This window comes from Trachypithecus francoisi, unplaced genomic scaffold, assembly GCF_009764315.1.
Source record: "Trachypithecus francoisi isolate TF-2019V2 unplaced genomic scaffold, Tfra_2.0 Contig00598, whole genome shotgun sequence".
Classification (NCBI taxonomy): domain Eukaryota; kingdom Metazoa; phylum Chordata; class Mammalia; order Primates; family Cercopithecidae; genus Trachypithecus; species Trachypithecus francoisi.
This window is the reverse complement of record NW_022680756.1, coordinates 51,073-77,299: the sequence shown is the minus strand read 5'-3', so window position 1 is coordinate 77,299 and position 26,227 is coordinate 51,073. Positions and strand designations below refer to the sequence as shown.

General features: G+C 41.5%; 1 long non-coding RNA gene across 2 annotated transcripts; it reads left to right on the top strand.

Annotated features, from left to right (window-relative positions):
• The first annotated feature begins 358 nt into the window (after positions 1-358).
• Positions 359-13,279, top strand: LOC117086859. 2 transcript variants are annotated; one of them, XR_004438598.1, is made up of 4 exons: positions 359-1,313; positions 11,708-11,987; positions 12,611-12,850; positions 12,954-13,279. It is a non-coding gene; the product is annotated as an uncharacterized LOC117086859 (long non-coding RNA). The 2 variants fall into 2 exon arrangements; XR_004438597.1 differs by having other exon boundaries at positions 360-1,313; positions 11,712-11,987.
• Positions 13,280-26,227: the final 12,948 nt, after the last annotated feature.

The following is a 26,227-nucleotide window of genomic DNA, read 5'->3' as shown; positions in this document are numbered from 1 at the left end:
TTAGGAATAATTAACTTGAAAAAGCAATGTATCTTATAATTGGGGAAAAAAGTGATAAAAATTATATTACCTCTGAAGTTATGTCTCTTCACTACAGTGTTTAAATAAGACCATAGCTGTAAAGACTAATGGAATCATCTGAAATATTATATCACTTGTTGGCAAGTGTTTTATCCATACCTACTTTACTGAAAGCTAAGATCGCTAAAATTGGTAGCAAATGAGAAAACGCAAGGACAGAGCCATCAGGCCTGTTGGCTCATTAGCACCTCTGGCAACTCTGCATGTTCACAGGGAAACCTCCATGACCTCAGGTCCCCCAAAACAGGCAAAATGAAACACATGTATTCTAGCTTTGATCTCATCTCTCATGAATATGCTCTATCCAGGACTTCTCTGTCATCACTCCCTGGAAGCTGGAAGAAAGAGCCACAGCCATGCCAGGAGTGGAGCCAGGGTGTACAGGACATGGCAGCGGCAGCCACATATGATGGGCTGTCTACACACAAGATGGGTGTGCCCATGGAGCAGGTCCCAGAGAAGCTGTGGGAGATCACAGACTACAGAGATCATTCTGGCATTTGGCACTCTAAGGAAAGTATAAGGCAATTCTGTCTGATTATTTAAAATAGAATCATTTCTTTCCCAAATCCATTTACTTTAGGAGGAGATAGGATTCCATTCTTGAGATGTCTTTGACTGCTTCTGTTGGATCTGGTGGCAGTCCTTTCTGCATTTCTCAGAGGAGCATCAGTGCAACACCCTGAGGAAAGTGATAACATAGAAATTACACGGTTCTACTGGAGACTCACCTTTATCCAAATCAAAGATGAAGCATTTTGGGAGCAATAATAGGATGTTAATTGTTAATCAATTCTGGGTCCTGGGAATATGAGGGAGTTTAATTATCTATATTTTATATTCCTCTTTTAAAATCTTTAAAATTTAAAAGTTTTTAAAAATGTCAAAAATGCCATGATTATTTTATCTTGAGATATTTAAGGATTAGAGATACTTGAAAAATATACACAAAGCAAGCATCTGGCATATACATATTCCTAATATAGCAAAACTGTGTCATTCCAGAGATTTTGGCATGTTGGAACGGGCACCGTGGTGATCTACAATCTTCAAGTACAGTACACTTACACCTTCAGTAAGAACTCCAGCTTCCCTGCAGCTTTATTTCCTGAAGAGGTCATGCTGACCAGAGAGGCGGCCACACTGAGCTGCCGAACCACCGTCCCCGCAGCTTACAGCTCTACAAGAGTTCCTTCCGCGAGGAATACCTTCCATTGTTCTCACCCTAAATGGTGAGTGTCCTCAGCAAAAGAACAAGAGTGAGGCTAAATATTATTACCATACCAAGGTGGGGCCGTTCAGTGTTCAAACCACAAACAAGAAACTCAGCAACATTCCCTGCAACTGTCATTTTATTAGCATTGGTTTATTTTTCATTCTAGCCCTAAATATTTATCCAAAAAGTTAAATTTTGGTGATTAAAATTAAGATACCTTTCTTCCATAAGATTTTGATCATTTTTATGTATTTGATATGAAACTGTGCTTCCTGTTGCCAGAAGGCCTTTCCTTCTCTATATGAATAATCTAAATTGTTAATCAATTTAGTTTAAAATAAGAACAATTATCTTATCTATGGAAATCATTTCCTCCTCCTAAACAAAGTAGTACTTAATCCATATAAAAGCTGATATCCATGTGCATAGGTACCCGCAGCTGCTCTTCATCCATTGGTAGCTGAGAAGTCGCTCCTGTCATCCCTGCATGAAGCAGAGAAGTGGAGCGGGAGTTACCCAGCCCGTGCCCCACCAGGGCTTTTTCAGGCGTGCACATTGGAGAGCAAAACCAGCCTTCAACCTTGCCTCATGGCCCATGAGAGGAGAAACTTCTGGAAGCACCTCCACACTCTCTGATAGGATCTGGCATAGGCAACAAGAGAGTTGTAAAGTCAAGAGTCTAACTGTGAAGGAGACCATTGTGTGGGTAAAGGGTTTAGATGTTGTAGTAAACCACTTACTTCTCTCTTTTCTGTGTTCCTTGATTATGGCAGAAACATTAGGAAAGAAATCCTGGTTGTGCAACGAAAAACAAATTATGCAAATAGCAGTAATGCATTAAAATGCATTAAAATAAGTCACAGTGAAAGAAGTTATAAAAAATGTTTTCAAGGTTCATCTGTGTTGTAAGGGGTATCAGAACTTCACTCCTTTTCATGCCTAAATTATATTTTATTGTATGTATATACTACATTTTTTTTTTTTTTTGAGACGGAGTCTCGCTCTGTTGCTTAGGCTGGAGTGCAGTGGCGCAATCTTGGCTCACTGCAAGCTTCACCTCCTGGGTTCACACTATTCTCCTGCCTCAGCCTCCTAAGTAGCTGGGACTACAGGCACCCATCACCACGCCCGGCTAATTTTTTTGTATTTTTAGTAGAGACAGGGTTTCGCTGTGTTAGCCAGGATGGTCTTGATCTCCTGACCTAGTGATCTGGCCATCTTGGCCTCCCAAAGTGGTGGGATTACAGGCATGAGCCACCACGCCCGGCCTATACTACAGTTTTTATATTGTTTATTTATTTATTTTTTAATTATACTTTATGTCCTAGAGTACATGTGCACAACGTGCACATTTGTTACATATGTATACATGTGCCATGTTGGTGTGCTGCACTCATTAACTCATCATTTACATTATCTCCTAATGCTATCCCTTCCCCCTCCCCCCACCCCACAACAGGCCCCAGAGTGTGATGTTCCCCTTCCTGTGTCCAAGTGATTTCATTGTTCAGTTCCCACTTATGAGTGAGAACATGCGGTGTTTGGTTTTCTGTCCTTGTGATAGTTTGTGGAGAATGATGGTTTCCAGCTGCATCCATGTCCCTACAAAGGACATGAACTCATCTTTTTTATGGCTGCATAGTATTCCATCGTGTATATGTGCCACATTTTCTTAATCCACTCTGTCATTGATGGACATTTGGGTTGGTTCCAAGTCTTTGCTATTGTGAGTAGTGTCGCGTAAACATACGTGTTGCATGTGTCTTTATAGCAGCATGATTTATAATCCTTTGCGTATATACCCAGTAATGGAATGGCTGGGTCAAATGTATTTCTAGTTCTAGATCCTTGAGGAATTGCCACATTGTCTTCCACAATGGTTGAACTAGTTTACAGTCCCATCAACAGTGTAAAAGTGTTCCTATTTCTCCACATCCTCTCCAGCACCTGTTGTTTCCTGACTTTTTAGTGATTCTAAGTGGTGTGAGATGGTATCTCATTGTGTTTTGATTTGCATTTCTCTGATGGCTAGTGATGGTGAGCATTTTTTTCATGTGTCTGTCGGCTGTATAAATGTCTTCTTTTGAGAAGTGTCTGTTCATTTCCTTTGCCCACTTTTTGATGGGGTTGTTTTTTTTCTTGTAAATTTGTTTGAGTTCTTTGTAGGTTCTGGATATTAGCCTTTTGTCAGATGGGTAGATTGCAGAAATTTTCTCCCATTCTGTAGGTTGCCTGTTCACTCTGACAGTAGTTTCTTTTGCTGTGCAGAAGCTCTTTAGTTTAATTAGATCCCATTTGTCAATTTTGGCTTTTGTTGCCATTACTTTTAGTGTTTTAGACATGAAGTCCTTGCCCATATCTATGTCCTGAATGGTATTGCCTAGGTTTTCTTCTAGGGTTTTTATGGTTTTAGCTCTAACATTTAAGTCTCTAATCCATCTTCAATTAATTTTTGTATAAAGAGTAAGGAAGGGATTCAGTTTCAACTTTCCACTTATACAGCCAGTTTCCCAGCACCATTTATGAAATAGGGAATCCTTTCCCCCCATTTCTGTTTTTGTCAGGTTTGTCAAAGATAAGATGGTTGTAGATGTGTGGTATTATTTCTGAGGGCTCTGTTCTGTTCCATTGGTCTATATCTCTGTTTTGCTAGCAGTACCATGCTGTTTTGGTTACTGTAGCCTTGTAGTATAGTTTGAAGTCAGGTAGCATGATGCCTCCAGCTTTGTTCTTTTGACTTAGGATTGTCTTGGCAATGTGGGTTCTTTTTTTGTTCCATATGAACTTTAAAGTAGTTTTTTCCAATTCCGTGAAGAAAGTCATTGGTAGCTTAATAGGGATGACTACTACAGTTTTTAAATTCAGTCATCTGCTGGATTGTTTCCACCTTTTCACAATTATGATTAAAGCTACTATTAACATTTTTTGTTTGTTTGTTTTTAGACGGAGTCTCGCTCTGTTGCCAGGCTGGAGTGCAGTGGTGTGATCTCGGCTCACTGCAAGCTCCGCCTTCTGGGTTCACACCATTCTCCCACTTCAGCCTCCTAAGTAGCTGGGACTACAGGCACCCGCCACCATGACCAGCTAATTTTTTGTATTTTTAGTAGAAACGGGTTTTCATCGTGTTAGCCAGGATGGTCTCAATCTCCTGACCTCGTGATCCACTCACCTTGGCCTCCCAAAGTGCTGGGATCACAGGCGTGAGCCACTGCACCCGGCCAACATTTTTTTAAAAACAGAAGTTAAATGCTTATAAAAACTGAATGGTAAGGCAGTATTGCCTAAGGCTTTGCCATTTAATAATATAAATATCACATTAATGATAACTTAGAGCCCACTCAGTTTTCATATGCTTACTTCAGCTTTTTCCTTTATGAATGAAAATGGAGGGACTTGATTGTTGGTGTTTTTTAAGAGTTGGGTTCTCACTCTGTCACCCAGGCTGGAGTACAGTGGTGCAGTCACAGCTCACTGCCACCTCCAGCTCCTGGGCTCAGGGAATCCTCTTGCTTCAGCCTCCTGAGTAGCTGGGACTACAGGGATGCACCAGCATATACAGCTGAAAATGGGGGAACTTGGAAAAAATATTGTTTATTATAACCTATTTGGTCTTGACTTTTGAAATAATTAGAATCGGATTTAAAGTTTGATCCTGGAATAGCCATAAATGATCATTATTCCAGGAAAAGTAAATATTGGTACACCCAAGTAAATGCTTAATAGATTCAAATTTTATTAAATAAATTAAAATGTGCTTTAGAACCTGCATTCACAGTTTAGTACTTCATTGGTTTTACTTTACTTGGCAGCCAAATGTTTATCATAGTGATGACAGGGATATGCCAATGAGAATTATTATAAAATTATGTTTTGGCCAATTAAAATTGTTACTCCAAGAATGTAAGACTTAGAGTAAAAATTGATAATAAATCCTAAAGAGAAAAGGTACACATTCAGCACTGTTCCTCCATAGATCTTGCTAGGACGTAACCCATAGTCAAGATTTTTTGTTTTGTGTTACAATATTTAGCAATGAGATTGCCAAGTTATCACTGATATTTGACAATTTAAAATACCAAACTATCCTCACTGGTTTTCCTTTACCTGGCAGGGAAATGTCTGATTTATCATAGTGACTACTGGAGACGTGCCAGTGGGAACCCATTCCCACTAGGTACAAAAGAACAAATGCTACAGCAAATTAACCTGAAGGAAAAATCAACATTTGGCTTAAATAGGAATACATATTTAAAAAGCACCAGAGGTCGGGTACAGTAGCTCATGCCTGTAATTCCAGCACTTTGGGAGGCTGAGGCAGGTGGATCACTTGAGGTCAAGACTTCAAGACCAGCCTGGCCAAGAAGGTGAAACCTTGTCTCTACTAAAAATACAAAAATTGCCCAGGCGTGGTGGTGGGCGTCTGTAATCCTGGCTACTTGGGAGGCTGAGGCAGAAGAATCACTTGGACCTGGGAGGCTAAGTTTGCAGTGAGCCAAGACTGCACCATTGCACTCCAGCCTGGACCACAGGAGTGAAACTTCCTCTCAAAAATAAATAAATAGCACCAGAGTATTTAAATTATGCATTGTCACTTGGTTTTGAAGAATAACTGTTATATGTTGACTCTGTTTATATCATACATTTTTCTGCTTGCATTACAAATTTCCTATTGATATAAGAAAAGCTTTGAGGTTTAAAATATGTATCTTTGTGGATTATACCAATTATAGATACTTAGAACATGAATAAACATAGAGGTAAAGGGACAGACAGTAGGTGGGGGGGAATTTGAGGTATAGATAAATTCTTTATGTAACAGTTTTCCCCTGTCTAAATCATCTAGTGTTGAATTTATTTCTTTAACCTTTGTGATAGCACTAATGCTATATGGCTTATTTTTATCATTTTTCTTGGATTTCCCTTTCTATTATCAAATTTGATTCCCCTTCCATTATCAAAATTGCTTACTGGCCTGGCATGGTGGCTCATGCCTATAATCCTAGCACTTTGAGAGGCCAAAGTGAGAGGATTGCTTGAGGCCAGGAGGTCAAGACCAGCCTAAGCAACATAGTAAGTCCCCGTCTTCAAACAATTTTTGAAAAATTAGCTGTTGTGGTGGCACATGCCTGTAGTCCCACCTACTCAGGAGGCTGAGGTTGCAGTGAGCTATGATCATGCCACCACATTCCAGCCCAGGTGACAGAGGAAGACCCTGTCCCCCTGGGAGGAAAAAAAAAAAATCCCTTTCATCATTTTACCATTTCAACGTTTGCTTCTTGTAGGAACACTTAATAGGTTAACCAGAATCCAAGGAGACAGAATTCTCTTCCATCACAGACAGAATTCAATGATTCAATGCTATCAAATCCCTCATGTTGGAGACAATTTTAGGAAAGCAGAAGAAAGAGTGTTTCCCCCATGACATGGATCCGACGCCCTGTATTGCAAATGCAGGAAGCATTGGCTATTCTGAAAGAAGCTCCCTGTCATATTCACAATTTCCCAGTGAGAGACAAGGTAGAAACTGCTCTTGCCTGAGCTCATAGGTCATCCTAAATGCTACCTGTGAGACCACCAGGACCTTCCATGAAAAATGCTTCCACCCTGACTCCTCACTTGGCAATCAGGCATAATGTAGAAACTTGGCATTTTTCTAAAGATTCAGGAAAGGGGAAATCAAAGCAGACATCAACTTCACAAATGATATATTAATCAGGGCTCAAATATGAAAATTATTATTATTATTGTTAGAGTCTCACTCTGTTGCGCAGGCTGGAGTGCAATGATGTGATCTTGGCTCACTGCAACCTCCCCCTCCCAGGTTCAAGCAATTCTCCTGCCTCAGCCTCTGGAGTAACTGGGATTACAGACGCCTGCCACCATGCCCGGCTAATTTTTGTATTTTTAGTAGAGACGGGGTTTCACCATGTTGGTCAGGCTGGTCTCAAACTCCTGACCTTGCAATCCACCTGCCTCAGCCTCCCAAAGTGCTGGGATTACAGGCTTGAGTCACTGTGCCCAGCCAGAAATTACTTAATGATAACACTAGATTTAAGTTTATGGGAAGAAGAGAAAGAAGTATTCATTTTCTTTTAGCAAATGAATACATTTAAGGCTGTGGCTCGGGTCCTGCCTTGCCTGTGGGTTGAGGTGAGATGTGTCCAGTGCTCCCCGCTACTCTTGCAAACAGGACCTAAATATTCTGCAGAGAGACATTCTTTCTGGCTGCCGGTCATTTTCCACAAAAACACACTTTACTATTTAGGCATTACATTCCTAATGCCTTCATTATTTTTTCTTCTTCACAAAGAATTACATTGAAATATAAATAAGTTTTCACCTTCTTTCCAGGTGTGCATTCGGACAGTCCCAGTCATTCAGGAGGCTGAGGTGCAAGGCTCTCTTGAGCCTGGGAGTTCAAGGCTGCAGTGAGCCATGATTGCATCACTGCACTCCAGCCTGGGTGACAGAGTGAGACCCTGTCTCAGAAACACAGTTAATTCTTTTCTTTTTGCTCATATATAAATTGTACTTTTTTTTTTTTAAATATTTAACTATTGTTTGGAGCGAATCCCCTTGTGGCATGTTTGTGATTGCTGCTTTGGTACTTGAGACTCAGCCAGGTCTGTTTTGTTCTAAACAACTGCTGGGATCTGTCTTGTTTCTTCAGCGATTTGTACATTGATTCTCCTGGTCATTTCTTTTACCCCTGTGTATAATAGCACAAACCTGGGAATGTTAGAGAAGACACATGAATGGGCATTTAAAATATGTTGAGAAGCACAGTAACTATTAACACTAGCATGGCTTTCAAACAGATAATGAGTAATAAAATTGTGACTTCTTATTTTTCAAACAGGATATGCTATGAATTTTAGTGCACCGAAAACCAATGTGTAACACAGAGTGCAGCCTGACTGAAAGATTTTTAAATTCTGTTTAAAACAGTGTCATAGTATAGGAAACCAGAAGGAATTGGAAACACAAATGAAAGAGACTGCTCCCTGCAACTTTTAGCCATGAGAGTAACAGTACACATTTAGATAGAAAAGGCTATCAGATTCCAAAAAATTCAAAGACGGTACTGAGTTTCAGAGAATAGCAGGATATAACCCAGTCCTTGGTGGTCAGCTGAACCATATTATGATTGTTTTTAACATGGAAGGAAGAAGACTCTGCTCTCTTTTTAAAAACCTGCTGTTGAGCTGTGTACTCTCTGCCCCAGCCGATAGTCACGGCCTTGTCCTAGTGTGAACAGAGTGAGGAACTGATCATCTCACTAGCGTGCAAGCTCTCAGACTTGTTCTTTACTAGAGTAGGTGCAGTCTGGGTGCAGTGATGGTTTCTCTCTGTGCCCAGAGGGCTGCTCCCTCCTTCACTGCCAGGACAGATGTCAGTGTGTGTTCTTCTTCCAGCCAGTAGGACAGATGAACAAAACAGTCAGTGAACAAAACAAACACAGACACACACACACACCTTCCTCCCTCAGCAACCCCAATGCCTGACAGCAGAGATGAATCATGCTACTCAAAGTAGAAAGTTGCCATCAGTAAGTGAAACTGACAAAAGGGTATCTTAAAAGATAATTGCTTCAAATTTAATATCTGTGAAGAAATATGCAGCTGATTATGGAGTTGATGAAGAAGTAAACTGCATGATATAAAGGGGAACATAATAAACATATTAGTAATAAAAGGGGAACATAATGAATTTCATTATATAAATTTTTTCTTTTTCTACAAGTTAATATATAAAGGACAATAGCATGGAATTAAAGTGTTGTTTTTTTTATTCAAAAATGACTTTTTTTTTTTTTTTGAAAAAGAGTCCCCTCTGTTGCCCAGCTAGAGTGCAGTGGCATGATTTGGCTCACTGCAACCTCCACCTCCTGGGTTCAAAAATCCTCATGCCTCAGCCTCTTGAGTAGCTAGGATTACAGGTGCCAAGTCACCACGCCCAGCCAAGATATTTTCAAAAGCATGTCTCTCAGGCTATAAAATTGAAGTTGAAATTGAGTAATAAAGTTTATAGCCTGAAGCAATTAAGTCGATTAAAATAATAAGTATTCATTTTATTTCTAAGTAAAAGAGATAAATCAAAGGCTAATAAAACATTTCATTTGGGATAACTTTCTTTTAAGATGGCTTTCATTCTGATTCTGCCGTTACTTTCAGATCAGTTAATACGTAAAAGACGACTACAATTTGTGTTGAGATTTAGAGTATAAACCAAGTCTCATTTCATTAACTAATATAGACCAACAGATTGGTTAAGAAAGGAACCATTAATTTTACAAAGAGAGTTGTCCTAAACTGTGATAAGTTTTCCGTACTTAATTCTTTTTACAATTAGTTTTTTAAATGGCAAATAAAATTGTATGTATGTTGTGTAAAACCTGTTTAGAAATAAGTAGATTGTGGAATGATTACATTGCGCTCAGGAACATATGCATACTTATTTTTTTGTGGTGAGACTTCTTGATTTTCAAGAATACAATACATAACTGCAGTCACCATGTTGTGCAATGTATCTCTAAACTTATTCCTCCTGCCTAATTACAATTTGAATGCTTTCACTGTCTCCCCAGCGCCCCCCTCCCAGCCCCTGGTAACCTCCATTCTACTCTCTGCTTCTGTGAGTTCAATTGTTTTACATTCCACATAAGTCAGATCACGTGGTAGTTGTCTTTTTGTGCCTGGCTCATTTCACTTAACACAATGTGCTCCGTTAACCTCCTGTGAATCCCAGTTTCTAACCTGCAATTGCTCTAAGTGTTTTCATTCCCTTTTCATGGTTTCTACTAAGAATTCCAGAGCTCAGCTGCAAGGTTTTCACTGCTTTGGAAGTTATTCATTGTTTTTCTTTACATCCTATCCACAGACACACAAATAAATTGTCCAGTGCAAGTGCAGCGGCTATATGCCCTTACTGTGAAGGCAGGCCGGTTTGACATCTATTAAGCAAATCCATCTCAGCATTCTTAACAGCCTTTATAGTGTCTGATATCAAACTCAGTAATTTAAAAAATATGCCTCTGTCTTTGTAAGACTACCTGGGTTGGAGAAGACTTATGTAATATTCAACTCAGCAGATAATGTATATAAAAATTATTTCATAGGATTTAATGATCTTGAATTGATTTAACTGTTTTATGTCATACTTTGAAAAAGCAGGGCAATTATAAAATTAATAATGACATCTTCATAAAAAGCAATAATTCATATTCTACTTTAAAAATATTTTCTCTTATGTAGAGGAGTAAGTGGCATCCTAGTGGCACCAGAAGGATGTACTGGTGAGCTTGTGTAGTGGTCCCTAAGTTAACGCATGTTGCTTTATTTGACTGATACTGATTTTGCCATCTTAGCTTCCAGCAGTTAGGTGGGCAGAAAACCCAAAGTTAGTAACTTTGAACAGTTCCATCAATGTTAGTAACTCAAGGGCCAAAGTGATGGATTCAACGGCCAGTCGAGTCAATCTCTGGTTCGCCCTCATGATGACAGAATGCTTTTAGGTAGTGAGGCAGTGCTTAGTCTCAAGGTAGCCTCCCTCCCCCTCATGCATTACCTGGTGTTTGTGTGCAGGAGTGTGGATCCTCTATACATGCCTGGGGTTTTGGGTGTGGAAAGGGGCCTCCGGTGTGCTGGGGTATACCCTGGGGCCTCTCCAAGTGCCCGACCCATACATGCTCCCTGGGGCCTGGTAACTGGGTGCCCTGGTGGCTTACAGTGTGGAAGTTGGAGGCTTCAACATAATCTGTGGCCTGAGCTTGGCCTCAGGGAATATTCCTGGGTGGTGTCAGCTGTATCTCCTCCTTACTCCATGTCATAGGGGAGCAGCGACTCTCTGAGGTGGTGGCATGGGTGGTAAAAGAATTTACCAAGACAGTTGTAGGTAAAGAAAGGCAGATTTATTGGATACTACAGAGCTTACGTGTTTGTGGTGATGTGGGTGTGAACATACAATTATGTACAGTGCACAATGCTTGATGAAAATAATAAATGATGTTAATGTTTTATGTGTTTAATATCTTATACTTTTTAATTGTTATTTTGGAGTATATGTTTACTAGTCTTTTTTTAAGTTAACTGTGAAGCAGCCTTGGGCAGGTCCTTCAGGAGGTTTCCAGAAGAAGGCATTATCATCAAGGAGATGACAGCTCCATGCCTGTTACTGTCCCTGAAGACCTTCCAGTGGGACAAGATGTGGAGGTAGAAGACAGTGATATTGATGCTCCTGATCTGCTTAGGCTTAGGCAAATGTGTGTGTTTGTGTCTTGGTTTTTAAAAAAAGGTTTTAAAAGTAAAATAAATATATAATAGAAAAAAACTCATAGAATAAGGTTAAAAAGAAAGAAAATATTTTTGTATAGCTATATAATTTGTGTGGTTTTTTTGTTTTTTGTTTGAGAGAGGGTCTCACTCTGTCACCCAGACTGGAGGGCAGCGGCGCAATCATGGCTCACTGTAGCCTCGACCTCCTCGGCTCCAGAGATCCTCCCTCCTCAGGAGCACATCAGTCCTCCAGACAGACATCAGGCCCCGGTGGACACCAGGCCCCAAGTGGGACACAAGCCCAAGGCGGACATCAGGCCCTAGGTGGACATCAGGCCTGAGGAGGACATCCGGCCCCTGGTGAACATTAGGTGCAGGTGTCCAAGCAGGCCCTGAGTGGACATAACGGTGTCTAGGTAAGGAGTTGACCTTGGAGGAGGGTGAGTAGTCAGTAGCCCAGCGGAGTCCTGAGTAGGTCTTACGGAAGGAAGGGGCCGTGGGGACGGAAACTTAAAGAAGTGACCTCACTTACTTGATGACAGACCCGAACAGAACTTAGAACTCTGGTAACCAGGCGCCCATATCCTAGAGTCAGCCCCGTGGCCAGCTTACTTGGTGAGAGACGCTCAAGAGAGAGAGATGTTCTCGTGTTGCTTCCCCACTTCCCAAGGCTGCTCCTTCAGGAATGACAGAAGAGCCTTTTCCGACAATGATGACGAAGGCTTATCCTTCACCCAGATGCCTGTGGCCCTTTGTAAAAATGTGCACCCAGGTACCACAGGGCAGCCCAGAGCAGGCCCTGGCAATCCAGGCCTCACCAGAGATCCCATCGGGCCTGCATCTGCACATTGTCCTTGTCCAGGAGGAGATTCGGGAGCCTATACAATTACAGGCATATGGTGAGGTGGCCTGCAGCCTGGAAGGCTTTGTGGGGGTGGTGCTTTTCAGCTGGAATTCCTTTAAATTCAGTGAGGTTGTTTCCGTGTTTGGAAATTCCAGAGGAAATTGATTGACGTTGGTGATCTTTCTCCTTTTTCAGCTCCTGCTGCACGTGCAGAGAGAGGAGAACTTCCAGCGCCCCTCTGTGGAGCCAGAACCCACAGCATGGGAGGGGGCCCCTCCAGAGGCCATGCTGCAGCTAGAGGCAGCAGCTCCAGAGCCCTCCGGCCCTGCACCAGTACAGCCGAGGACCAGCCCAGTGAGGAGCTGCCCGACCTCATGCCACCTGCCGTAGTCACTGGCCTCAGCCCTGGAGCTGAGAACATGGCTGGAGATAGAGGTGTTTGAGGGCTGGAATTCCTTTAAATTCAGCGAGGTGGTTTCCATGTTTGCAAATTCCAATGGAAAGTGACTGACATGGGTGACCGTTTCCCCTTTTTCAGCTCCTGTGCCATGTGCGAGAGAGAGGAACTTCCAGCGCCCGCTGTGGAGCCAGAGCCCACAGCACAGGGAGGGCCCCCTCTAGAGACCGCGCTGCAGCTAGAGGCAGCTCCAGAGCCCTCTGGGCTGTGCACCGGTACAGCCAAGGACCAACCCAGTGAGGAGCTGCCCGACCTCTGGCCACCTGCCGTAGCCACTGACTTCAGCCCTGGAGCTGACAGCGTGGCTGGAGATAGACAGAGAGCGGGTGGCCAGCACTACCCTAGACAGCAGCTCCCACACTGCCCCTAGTCCTGGGCATGGTGGGAGCCATGGAGTCAGAGACCAGGGTATGGCTCATCTACCTCACTGGAAAGAGGCTTATTTTATTCACCAGAGCCACATCCCAGGTGCAACAGGACCTTTGCATTCTGCCAGTGCTGGGAGTATCTATCAGTGCACAGGAGGTGCTTGAGAGCAGGAAAAGAAGTCTGCAGGAAAGGTTTCAGCAGCTCCTCCTGCTCCCAGAGGTGGCCTTGTCTTCTATGAGAGCAGGAAAAGAAGCCTGTGAGGAAGGGTTCCAGCAGCTCCTCCTGCTCCCAGAGGCGGCCTCCTGCTCCAGGCATGGAGGTCTCTCTGCAACTGGGCTTCTCGGCTGTTTGCTCCTGATGTGCTCCCCAGGATGGGCTTAATGGGCGGGCAGTGGGTGCGAGGACCAAGGGGCGGCTTCAAAGGGTACAGCAACCAAAGCTTCCAATCTCAGCACTTGTGCTTCGGTCTCTCCATGCTGCCACCTGCCCTAGGACTTATTCATAGTGTTAAATTACCAGTTGATGCAAATGATGTTTCATTAAAGCTTAACTTTTTGAAAGTTCACACCTTTTTTAACTCTCTAATGTTAGATGGTGTTTTTGAGGTGATCCTGAATATCTCTGATAGTTGTGTCTTCTTGTTGTGGTTGTTTGTGTGATTGAGTTACCACCAGCCTGTATTTTTAGATTAGTAACAAGTAGATATTTTCCATTTCTTCTAAAGTTTAAAAAAATAAATATTTTGTATTCAGAGAATTCTTGATAACAGAAGGTAAACATTTTTCACTTAAAAGAAATGTGATTACTTTGAAAAGAAATTTGGTTATTTTAAGTTAATTTTTGTTTAAAAAATAATTTAAGGAAAATAATGCTCAAAGAGCATGGTCATGGCATTTATTCCAGAGAGAGGAAGTTTATCCTGATCTGCCTGTACAACAAAAGATATGGATCAAGATAATTCTATAGGGACATAGATTAAAAGATAGCATATAATTTTATTTTTAAAATGAAGATAATTTTTTGATACATGTATTAAATGTAAGAGAACAAACAGCATAAAAAATGAACTTTGGGAGGATATAAACAGTACTGAGAACAGTGTGAGGAATAAATTCTCATCCTAGCTTGGTGTGGGCAGAACCTCAGTCTGAGAACAAGCCCACTATGGTAGTGTTAGGGCCCCTCTGTATAAAAACTGTTCTCAATACTGAGAATTGAAGTCTCAGGAAAAAAAAAGAAAAACAGTATTAACCTCAACACGAAATGATTGGTTCATCATTTGATATACCCTATGCCTTTATAACATGTTCAATTGTGTTGTCATTCTTTAAGGTTTATCATTTGTTACATTTAAAACCAGAATAATTTCAAATTTGAAGTGAAATAAGTCCCTTAGAGAACAAATTTCAAATACCACCCCCTATCTATCCATATCTATATCATCTATGTCTGCGTTAGGCCATTTTTTATATTGCAAAAAGCAAAAACATCCTTCTAGGCCTTCTAAACTTTATAGGATAACACAAACATTGATGCAATGGTGATAGACAAAGATGGATGTTAATATTATTTGGAAAGTTTCATTCATAGTGTTATGAGCAAACCATCAAGGGGTTGGTGGTCTTAGGCATTATTTCCCACTAGGGTCTACACCTTTGCATGTGAAAAGTAGGTACTAGAGGAAGAGCGAAGAGAGAGCACTGTCATTGTTCCCAGAGAATTGGACTAGAGAAATATGAAATCGCGTAGAGAATGATTGTGCATGCAGCGCTTTTCCCTGGGGAAGCTGTCTCATCATTTTGGTTGTATTTTTACTACAATGATAAATTATTGGTTTTGAGTTTAGATGTGTTCATTAAATATAGGTTAATGTTATGGTCCTGTAATGTTAGGATGATACATAGAACCTGTGGGAAATTGTCCGTCACTCACATAACCAAAGTGAAAGAGAAGACAACCGTGGGGTACCTTGCATCGTGATGTGATAATGAATTGACCAATTAAGACAGCCAATGCGAGCTACCCACATGCAGCAATTTAAATTTCCAAAACAGATAATTACAATGTGCTAACATCAGTTCATATGAAACACTCACATATATTTGACGTGAACATTTTGAGTATTTGGTGTGTATGGGCGTTTTGTTTTTGTTTTTGTTTTTTGAGACGGAGTCTTGCTCAGTTGCCCAGGCTGGAGTGCAGTGGTGCGATCTAGGCTCGCTGCAACCTCCACCTCCCTGGTTCAAGCAGTACTGCCTCAGCCTCCCAAGTAGCTGGGATTACAGGCACCTGCCACCACACCTGGCTAATTTTTGTATTTTTAGTAGAGATGGGGTTTCTCCATGTTGGCCAGGCTGCTGTCCAACTCCTGACCTCAGGTAATCCTCCCGCCTCAGCCTCCCAACGTTCTAGGAGCGTTATCAGTTTAAGCCCGTTGCCTGCCTTGGTGCGCAGAGCGCTGCCTCTGAACTAGGGTTGCACATTCCTAGGGAACGCGGCACGCCCTCTTTGCAGGGGAGCCGCCAGCTCTCCCGGTGCAGGAAAGAAGTCTGCTTATCTCTAGTGTGATCTTACAAATTAGGGATGGCCTGCGTGGCGGCTCACGCCTGTAATCCCCAGCACTTTGGGAGGCCGCGGCCGGCGGATCACGAGGTCAGGAGTTAGTGACCAGTGTGGCCAACATGGTGAAACCCCGTCTCTACCAAAAATACAAAAATTAGCCGGGCGCCGTGGTGCGCGCCTATAGTCCCACCTACTCGGGAGGCTGAGGCACAAGAATCACTTGAACCCGAGAGACAGAGGCCGCAGTGAATCGATATCATGCCACTGCACTCCAGCCTGCGCAACAAAGTGAGACCTTGCCTTAAAAAAAAAAAAAAAAAATACGGATACCTGTTTTACTTGTTTTCCAGACTTGTCTCTGGCTTGATCAGGGCATACAACTATGTATTTTTTGTATCTGTGTAACAAAAATATGTTGGTTTTTAAAAATAAAAACATAAAAGGAGCCCCCGGCCCGCAGCTGCTTGGAGCCGGAGGCTGCGCTTGAACGGGCCAGGGAGCCACCAGGCAGCTCAGAACCTGAGTCCAGAGAAACGACCTGGAAACGGAGCTTCTCGCAGAATGCGGCGGGGACAGCGGCTGCCGAGCAGGGGCTCTGGAAATCACTGGCCCCTGAGCCCCAGCGCCGCGCGAGGAGACGCAAGAGTAAGCCCAGGTGCCCAGAAGAGCTCAGGGAGCACAGTCCCCACGCGCAGGCGCGCCGCGCTCCCCCGCGCTGTGACGTCATTGATGACCGGCGCAGACACCGCCTCAATGCAGGAGCTTCCCTCTCAGCGCTAGAGCTCAGCCAGGCCACTGCCAGGGAAGTGGCCCTGCCAGGCGAGTGGCCCTGTTAGGCGCTGCTTCTACTCGCGGGGTCGCTCGCCAGGAAAATTGTATGTGGCATGTCCCCTAAAAGCATTCGCATTTCAGGGTAAAATGTTTGAATTATGTTGCAACCCTTTAAAATCATCGCTGATCATTATTGATTTCCTCAGGTATTTATTGTCACAATGTTAATCATGATGACCTCGCTCGGTATTAATGTGCATATTCCAACTAGTTCCTGCAGTGATTGATTGCACAATTATTTTAAGGGTTACCAGTTTTCCTAATGCCTCCTACTTGGCAGGAGTTTGGGTTGCATTTTTGCAGATATAGGGTGCAGTAGGTACACTTGTCCTCTGCCTTCCGGGTCAAAATCAGTCCAGTGTTTAAATCTCGCAGGCTACTTGACCTCCTTGCTCGCAATTTTCACCCATAGTCTCAATACGCCAACCTTATTAATCTTTTAGAGACTACTCATCTAATACAGGTGACTGTATTTTAAATATGGATGGAAGTTGGCTTGTGAGGAAATACATTTTTTTTAAAAGGCAACCAACAAGTACTAGTTCTTTCTTTTTTTTTTTTTGAGACGGAGTCTCGCTGTGTGGCCCAGGCTGGAGTGCAGTGGCCAGATCTCAGCTCACTGCAAGCTCCGCCTCCCGGGTTCACGCCATTCTCCTGCCTCAGCCTCCCGAGTAGCTGGGACTACTGGCGCCCACCACCTCGCCCGGCTAGTTTTTTGTATTTTTTAGTCGAGACGGGGTTTCACCGTGTTAGCCAGAATGGTCTCCATCTCCTGACCTCGTAATCCGCCCGTCTTGGCCTCCCAAAGTGCTGGGATTACAGGCTGCAGCCACCACGCCCGGCCCAAGTACTAGTTCTTAACAAAAAAGTGGGGACAAGCTGAGAAACAAAAGCAGAAAAGGAAATTTTACCAGTTCGAAATAGCTCCATTCTCGGAATTCACAGAATTTTCATAACCTCTGACTCTCAGAGGGCATGAAGTGGATAATCTTCTCTAGATTATAAAATATGTAGATGACAAGTTTGCCTATGAAACTTCAGTACTACAAGAAACGTAAAATATTTAAATATATGAAATTTAAATATATTTAAAATTATTAAAGTAATATAAACTTTTTAATGACTGTTGTTTTTCTGGTTATTTTCTTTTCTACTAGTATTTTTTCTGTATAAATTGTAAAATTATATCAGCAACTTCTAATGCCAAAAAAAGTAAAAACTAGTGTGTGTATAAGTGCACTCCATATCTCTTCCTTATGCTTTTATCTTTTGTCTCCCGATGACCCTAACTCAACAATTACACACATGAGGAGGACAGTTTCTCCATGTTTAAGTATTACTCTTCAACTCTTGGTATCTAATTACCAAAGTACACTTTACCATATATTCCAATTTGTCAAGGATGACAGCCCTTGCATTCAAATTTTGGATTTGTGTTTGCTTTGCATTATATTAGCTGAAATTTTAACCTACTATCATACAGGTTAGGGAATGTCAGATAAACTTTAGTCAATAGATAACCACCATCATTTCAGTAGATCATTTCAGTAGGGCATTCCAACTTAATATATAGCAACGGCCCTGTAATCCCAGCACTTTGGGAGGCCGAGACGGGCGGATCACAGGGTCAGGAGATCGAGACCATCCTGGCGAACACAGTGAAACCCCGTCTCTACTAAAAATACAAAAACGCCGGCGAGGTGGCGGGCGCCTGTAGTCCCAGCTACTCGGGAGGCTGAGGCAGGAGAATGGCGGGAACCCGGAGGCGGAGCTTGCCGTGAGCTGAGATCTGGCCACTGCACTCCAGCCTGGGCGACAGAGCAAGACTCAGCCTCAAAAAAAAAAAAAAAAAATATATATAGCAACGGCATAGAAATATTGCCTTTTTGTTAGTATTTCCACATTTTATTTTTAAATAAACTTTCAAAAATATTAAAATGCACAGTATTCAGAATAGATATGTTTTAAATTAAATAAATTTTAAATTAAACATATCAGAGAATATAGTAGGAAAAGCATAAGGCTAGAGAGAGAGAACACTACACTGCAACGATGATGAGAGAATAATATAAAATGAGACCCCTTTCTACTCTAATCATATGAAAATAGCACAGATATATATCACCAACCACATCAAAACATAGTCTCCCTGGTGTGCAAACTGTTCACTGAAATAAAGTTCCTTTTCTCCAAATTCCATTTCAGAAACCTATTGTTCACATTAGCAACTCTAGTTAAAGCAGTAGAACAATCCAAAAGACATTAAAAAAAATCATTTTCAAGTAATTAAAGAGCAAATGGACAGATAAGAAATAATGGTAAATGAGCAGTATAATATAAAAATAGACTAGAAAAAAGTTGTCAAATATTAGGATTATGAGAAAGAGTAATAAGTGATGTAACAAAAAAGCAAATGATATAAATCTGAAGATACACTTAAAATGGAAAAAATACACAAATTACTTCATAATGAGCACAGAGAAATAGGTGGAAAACAGGAAATTATATTAAAGTAAATACATGATAAAAAAAAAAAAGATCCAGGCCAGGCATGGTGACTCACCCTATAATCCCAGCATTTTGGGAGGCTGAGGCAGGTGGATGACTTGAGCTCAGGAGTTGGAGACAAACCTAGGCAACAAGGCTGGACCCCATCCATACAAAAAAATACAAAAAATTAGCCAGGCATGGTGGCACCTGTAGTTCCAGCTACTCAGGACGCTAAGGTGGGAGGATCACTGGAACTCAGAAGTTTGAGGCTGCAGTGAGTTGTGATCTCACCACTGCACCGCAGCCTGGGTGACACAGCAAGACCCTGTCTAAAATAAAAATAAAAAACAAAAGATCTAATAAATGTCTGATGAAATTTATCAATAGTAAAACACTACTAAGAGAAACATCTAAGGAGAAATTACAGTAGGAAGGAAATTCATCTCGGGAAAGATTTGGAAAGCAAAACAAGCAATTAGTTAATACTAGTAAATATACTAATATATTTAAGAGAATATTGGCTCTTAAAATAATTCAATACAAATTGGACCTAATATTTTAAACAAAAACAGTAAGGCCGATTCAAAGAAATATTTGGTTTTACCACATATTGGGGAAAAGATATTTATTAACTTTAGGTTTTGTTAAAGTATTTATGCATGCCAAAAATTTACAAACATTCTAAAAATGCAGAAAGGAAATATGTAAGTATAAAAAAATGACAGAACTAGAATTCAAAAAATAAGCAAATAGAATATTTAATGGAAATAATAAAGAACAGAATTGGGAAAAAATAAGTTAATAGAGATCATAGTAAATAAAACTAAAAGTCACAAAATAGCAACATAACATTTCAGTAACCAGAAGAATTGTAAACAGGCTATACAACCAATTACTAAAAACAAATTCTGAAATTACTTGAAAAATTAATATCCAGCTACAATTTATGACACGAAAAGTGAATTACATACATTCTTTCACTTCAGAATAAACTGGAGTGATAGTAACCGGATTTACTTCACACCTTATAATCTAGAAAACTAGAAAAGTGTATGAAAACAGTTTTCATAAACGTTGTAAAATAGGACTGTGCAGAATTGTGATCTATGAGATAAAGGAAATAAGAAAGCTAAGTGTGACAATATTACCAGTTTACTCCCTGGAAGCTGTTTCCAGACCGTGAAGCAGAGAATGGCAACCCCAACACGGCCTACCAGTCTGGTAGCATTTGGAAGCCAGCAATGAGAATTCAGGAAAACAGAAAAATGTTAAATTAGGGGGAAAGTACTGGAGAAAAGGAATCTGCAAAAGAAAAAAATAATATTTTAGTAACAATGAATACCACATAAAGAGTTATAAAACCATTATTTCGTTAACCTGATTTCAACAAATGTCTTTATACTGATAATTTTTCTAGTGTTATTTACAAAAGTAATAAACCATTTGTTTCCACACAATCATTAGTTCCACTTTTTTTTTTTTTTTTGGAGACGGAGTCTCTCTCTGTCGCTCAGGCTGGAGTGCACTGGCATGAACTCAGTTCACTGTAACCTCTGCCTCCCAGGCTCAAGTGATTCTCCTGACTCAGCCTCCCAAGTAACTGGGATTACAGGTGCCCGCCACCATACCTGGCTAATTTTTATATTTTAGTAGAGACGGGGTTTCACCATGTTGGCCAGGCTGGTCTTGAACTCCTGACCTCAGGTGATCCACCTGCCTCGGCCTCTCGAAGTGCTGGGATTACAGGCGTGAGCCACCGCACCCAGCCTACTTACACTTTTAGTTTAGTCTGAGAAAATATATATTACGCACATTTGGTTTTTTTAAATTTTGTATAAAGTTATGGGGCACAATTGTAATTTTGTTACATGGATAGTTTGCTGCATGGAGTGAAGTCAGGGCTTTTTGAATATCCATCACTGGAATAATATGCATTGCACCCATTAGTAATTTTGCATCTTGCACCCCCAACCCTTCCAAGTCTCCATCTTTTCACACGCTACGTCCAAGTGTACACATTATTTAGCTCCCACTGATGAGAATGTGGGGTGTTTGTCTTTCTGTGTCTCAGTTGTTTCATTTAAGGTAATGGCCTCCAGTTCCATCCATGTTGCTGCAATAAACATGATTTCATTTGAAAATATGCATATATGTACACATAGAATTTTTAAAATTATCTTTAAAATTTTTACTTCTTTCTGGTTATTTCCTCAAGGTCATCCATATATCTCCTGCAGCTGAATCTCTCGGTACACCTCTGCAACCCTCTGTACCCCAATCTAAATTTTTATTTTTATTTATTTATTTATTGAGACGGAGTCTCACTCTGTGTCGCTGAGGCTGGAGTGCAGTGTCGCAATCTCAGCTCACTGCAACCTCTGCCTCCCAGGCTCAAGCAATTCTTGTGCCTCAGCCTCCCAAGTATCTGTGACTACAGGCATGCGCTACCACGCCAGACTAATTTTTGTATTTTTAGTAGAGATGGGGTTTCACCCATGTTGGCCAGACTGGTCTCAAGCTCCCGATCTCAAGTGATCCAATCAACTCAGCCTCCCAAAGTGCTGGGATTACAGTCATGAGCCACCGGCCCAACCCCACTCCAAATTTTTAAAATTATTCTTGAATAAGTAAAAGTAACATGAATCATCTTGTGCTTTTTAAAAAGTTCTTGAATAAAATGTACTGGTTTACATTTCATTGACAAATTTATCAGTCCAATTCTGCTTTACAATGCCATCCCTTAGGAACCACAGCTTATTCTCTAAAGACAGTTGAAGATATACATTTAGTTATAATTATTTAACATGAAAAATGTATCCATTCCAAGCCTAACCTGAGAGACACAAATAATATATACTTCTATAATTGAGCTATAAAGTACATTTATCCTTAGGATAAATTTTAAACACTAGAATCTGTAGAGAACCAAGATCACATGTACAACTAATAAATATATATATTTTTGTAAAGTATGTAAAAGTAGCATTGAAGAGAATTTAAATCAGGCAATTTGTGAGTGGAAGGAGAGATGGCAAAAGTCTTTATTAACAAAATAATCAGTTATGGAAGTTTTATTACATGCTGGCCACATTCTCAGTATGTTAAATGTACTGGTTTATTTAAAATAAGAATCTCATGAGATATTAATATTTCTCCCATTTTAAAGATGAGGCTCAGAGAGATTAGAACTTGCCCAAGCTCATACAATGAGTGACCCTTGCAGCCCAGCAATGAACCCAGTCAGTGACGTTCCGACATCATGATGAAAATGTGACTCTTAGGAAAAAAAAAAAAAGCAGATATTTGTTTTCACCAATGGTGATACTTAAAATTGTTATGACCAGTTTTAGAATCTCTGGTACGATGAGAATGATCAGGCTTATCTCCATAATGTATTTGAAAGGTGAATTGTTTTTTGGAGTGGTTATAAATGAAGCTGAGAAACTGACAGTAAGCATAGGATTGGCAGAAAGCAAAATGACTGTCTTACATACTGATGCACTGATGCATTGAAACATAATCTGCACGAAGAAAAATCTTTCATTTTGAATAGACAAGCCTATCTGCGTCAATTGAAACTTGGCCAGGTTTCTGTTCTCCTTTGTTTTGCATTATTTTCAATTGAATGGAAAAATGTTGTTACTAAATTGGTTAAAATTATTACAGGAAGAATGTTTGGAAGTATAAAGTAATTTATACAGAATTTCTACGTTACATTATCTGATTGAGACAGTTAAGCAAAACAATGTCAAATTTCTTCTTCTTCTTTTTTTTTTTTTCTGAGACAGAGTCTTGCTTTGTGGCCCAGAACTGGAGTGCAATGGCATGATCTTGGCTCACTGCAACCTCTGCCTCCCGGGTTCAAACAATTCTCCTGCCTCAGCCTCCAGAGTAGCTAGGATTATAGGCACATGCCACCACGCCTGGCTAATTTTCGTATTTTTAGTAGAGACAGGGTTTCACCATGTTGGTCAGGCTGGTCTTGAACTCCTGACCTCATGACCCACCCTCCTCAGCCTCCCAAAGTGCTGGGATTACAGGCGTGAGCCACCTCACCTACACAACAATGTTAACTTTCTTATTTTTTTTTGAGACAAGGTTTCACTCTTGTTACCCAGGCTGGAGCCACCGTGCCCCGCCACAATGTTAAATTTCAATAGCTTCAAGTGTACTCGTTAATTATCCTCTCTGAAAAATGTTTATTCTGAAATAATTAAAATTCAAAAATAAATTGATTCAATATATATTTTAATTTTATTTCACAAGTTTTGTTTTGTTTTGTTTTTGAGATGGTGTCTTGCTCTGTCTCCCAGGCTGGAGTGCAATGACCTGATCTCGACTCACTTCAACCTCCGCCTCCTGGGTTCAAGGAATTCTACTTCAGCCTCCTGAGTAGCTGGGATTACAGGCATGCGCCACCACTTCCGGCTAATTTTTGTATTTTTAGTAGAGACAGGATTTCACCATGTTGGCCAGGCTAGTCTCAAACTCCTGACCTCAGGTGATCCACCTGCCTCGGACTCCCAGAGTGCTGGGATTACAGGCATGAGTCACCGTGCCTGGCCATTTAACAAGTATTTTTATGTTAATAGTGGCAAGATTTAAAGTATATGTATTAAAAGTATACCTACTGCCTATTATTATTTCATGTGTATGCATCTTAAATAAATAGAAATATAGCAAGAAAAACATGTAGGAAATACTATGCTTTAAAAAATCCCCTCAATACATTGTTTATCTTACTAATGTCTTTTAAGTTTTTGGTTTTTCTTTAAAAGATGAGGTCTTTCTATGCTGCCCAGACTTGTCTCAAACCTCTGGGCTTAAGCTGGTATTACAGGTGTGCATCACCATGCCCAGTGTTGCCTGTTTCTTGACTATCAGGTAGGAAGCATATTAAATAGTTTTCATTCATTCACTTGACAACCATCGTAACTAAAATTTCCACAGGTAAGTATCTGAATTCTCACCAAATGCATACGCTGGAATGTTTTATCTGTATTTATCATCTAGTTTGACAAACACCATAGTTCTATTGCTATACATCCCCATTATGCTATCTTCCTTAAGGTATTCAAGTCCTGTTGCATCATTTAGGAAAATACATTTTAGAAGTACAGTATGCCATTTTATCAAGGTGTCTGCTTTCACTTTCATTTTATTCTGATTACAAGTGCTCACTGGTTTGCAGGTTTGTCTTACGCTCTATGCCATGGGTCGGCCAACTTTTTCTCTGAAGAGCTGCAGAGCAAATATTCTATGTGTTGCAGATTATAGCATGCCTGCCTTAACTACTTAACCAAGTTGTGTCAGGAAAGCAGTCACAGAGAATACCTCAGAAATTGATGTGGCGGTGTCCCAATTTTTTGTTTCTTACTATAACAGGAGGGTCAGCCCGATTTGTGTATAATCTCATCTCTGCTTGCCTCACTGCCTATCACTCAACCCCTTAACATTTCTGTCTTAAATGACCTTTCTTTTGCTTGGGCATACTTTAATTCCTAGATTAGATCTGCTGTGCTTTCTTTGCCCTCTGACTGTAACTATCTATTCGTGTGTTCAAATGTCACCTGTTTTAGGGGACTTTTCCAACCAGCTTTCTCTTGTAGCTGCATACACACCACACACTCTGTGTATTAGAGAATGGTATGTCCTAATTTACAATGAAAAGCCCTGGTTTGGCCGGGCGCGGTGGCTCACTCCTGTAATCCCAGCACTTTGGGAGGCCGAGACGGGAGGATCACGAGGTCAGGAGATCGAGACCATCCTGGCTAACACGGTGAAACCCCGTCTCCACTAAAAATACAAAAAATTAGCCAGGCGAGGTGGCGGGCGCCTGTAGTCCCAGCTACTCGGGAGGCTGAGGCCGGAGAATGGCGTGAACCCGGGAGGCAGAGCTTGCAGTGAGCCGAGATTGCGCCACTGCACTCCAGCCTGGGCGACAGAGCGAGACTCCGTCTCAAAAAAAAAAAAAAAGAAAAGCCCTGGTTTGGCCCGGTGCGGTGGCTCATGCCTGTAGTCCCAGCACTTTGGGAAGCCAAGGCGGGCAGATCACGAGATTAGGAAATTGGGACCAACCTGGCCAACATGGTGAAACCCTGTCTTTACTAAAAATACAGAAATTAGCTGGGCGGCCGGGCACGGTGGCTCAAGCCTGTAATCCCAGCAATTTGGGAGGCCGAGGCGGGCGGATCACAAGGTCAGGAGATCGAGACCATCCTGGCTACCACTGTGAAACCCCGTCTCTACTAAAAAATACAAAAAACTAGCCAGGCGAGGTGGCGGGCGCCTGTAGTCCCAGCTACTCGGGAGGCTGAGGCAGAAGAATGGCGTGAACCCGGGAGGCGGAGCTTGCAGTGAGCTGAGATCTGGCCAGTGCACTCCAGCTTGGGTGACAGAGCGAGACTCCGTCTCAAAAAAAAGAAATTAGCTGGGCGTGGTGGCGGGCGCCTGTAAGATCCCAGCTACTCAGGAGGCTGAGGTGAGAGAATTGCTTGAACCCGGGAGGCGGAGGTTGCAGTGAGCCGAGATTGCGCCACTGCCATCCAGCCTGGCAACAGAGCGAGACTCCGTCTCAAAAACAAAGATAAAAGGCCTGGTTTACATGGAACAGACCTGGTTTATTTCTGCTACCCGTGTATCACATCTGGTAAAGTCTTTGTTACAGATACTACATTGTTTAAACAAATACTATTACTTGCAATACATAGGCTGGACAGGGTTTGACAGAGCTCTTCTTTATACATCCTGCTCTTGACATAGTTGCGTCTAATACCATGTGAGATGTACGTTCAGTGAACCGAGTTCTCCCTGAAACAGATCGTCAAATGTGAAAGACAACCAATGATAACCTGCCTCTCTTTTCCCAACTCTTTCCTTCTCCTTGAAAGTAAATGTAATCAACTTTCCTTTCAAGGACATAAGGCTGTGTGTCCTGACATAATAAATCATGTTTGGATATGAAAGCTAGGGGCAATTTTTTTTTTTTTTTTTTTGTTGAGACGGAGTCTTGCTCTGTCTCCCAGGCTGGAGTGCAGTGGCCGAATCTCAGCTCACTGCAAGCTCCGCCTCCCGGTTTACGCCATTCTCTCGCCTCAGCCTCC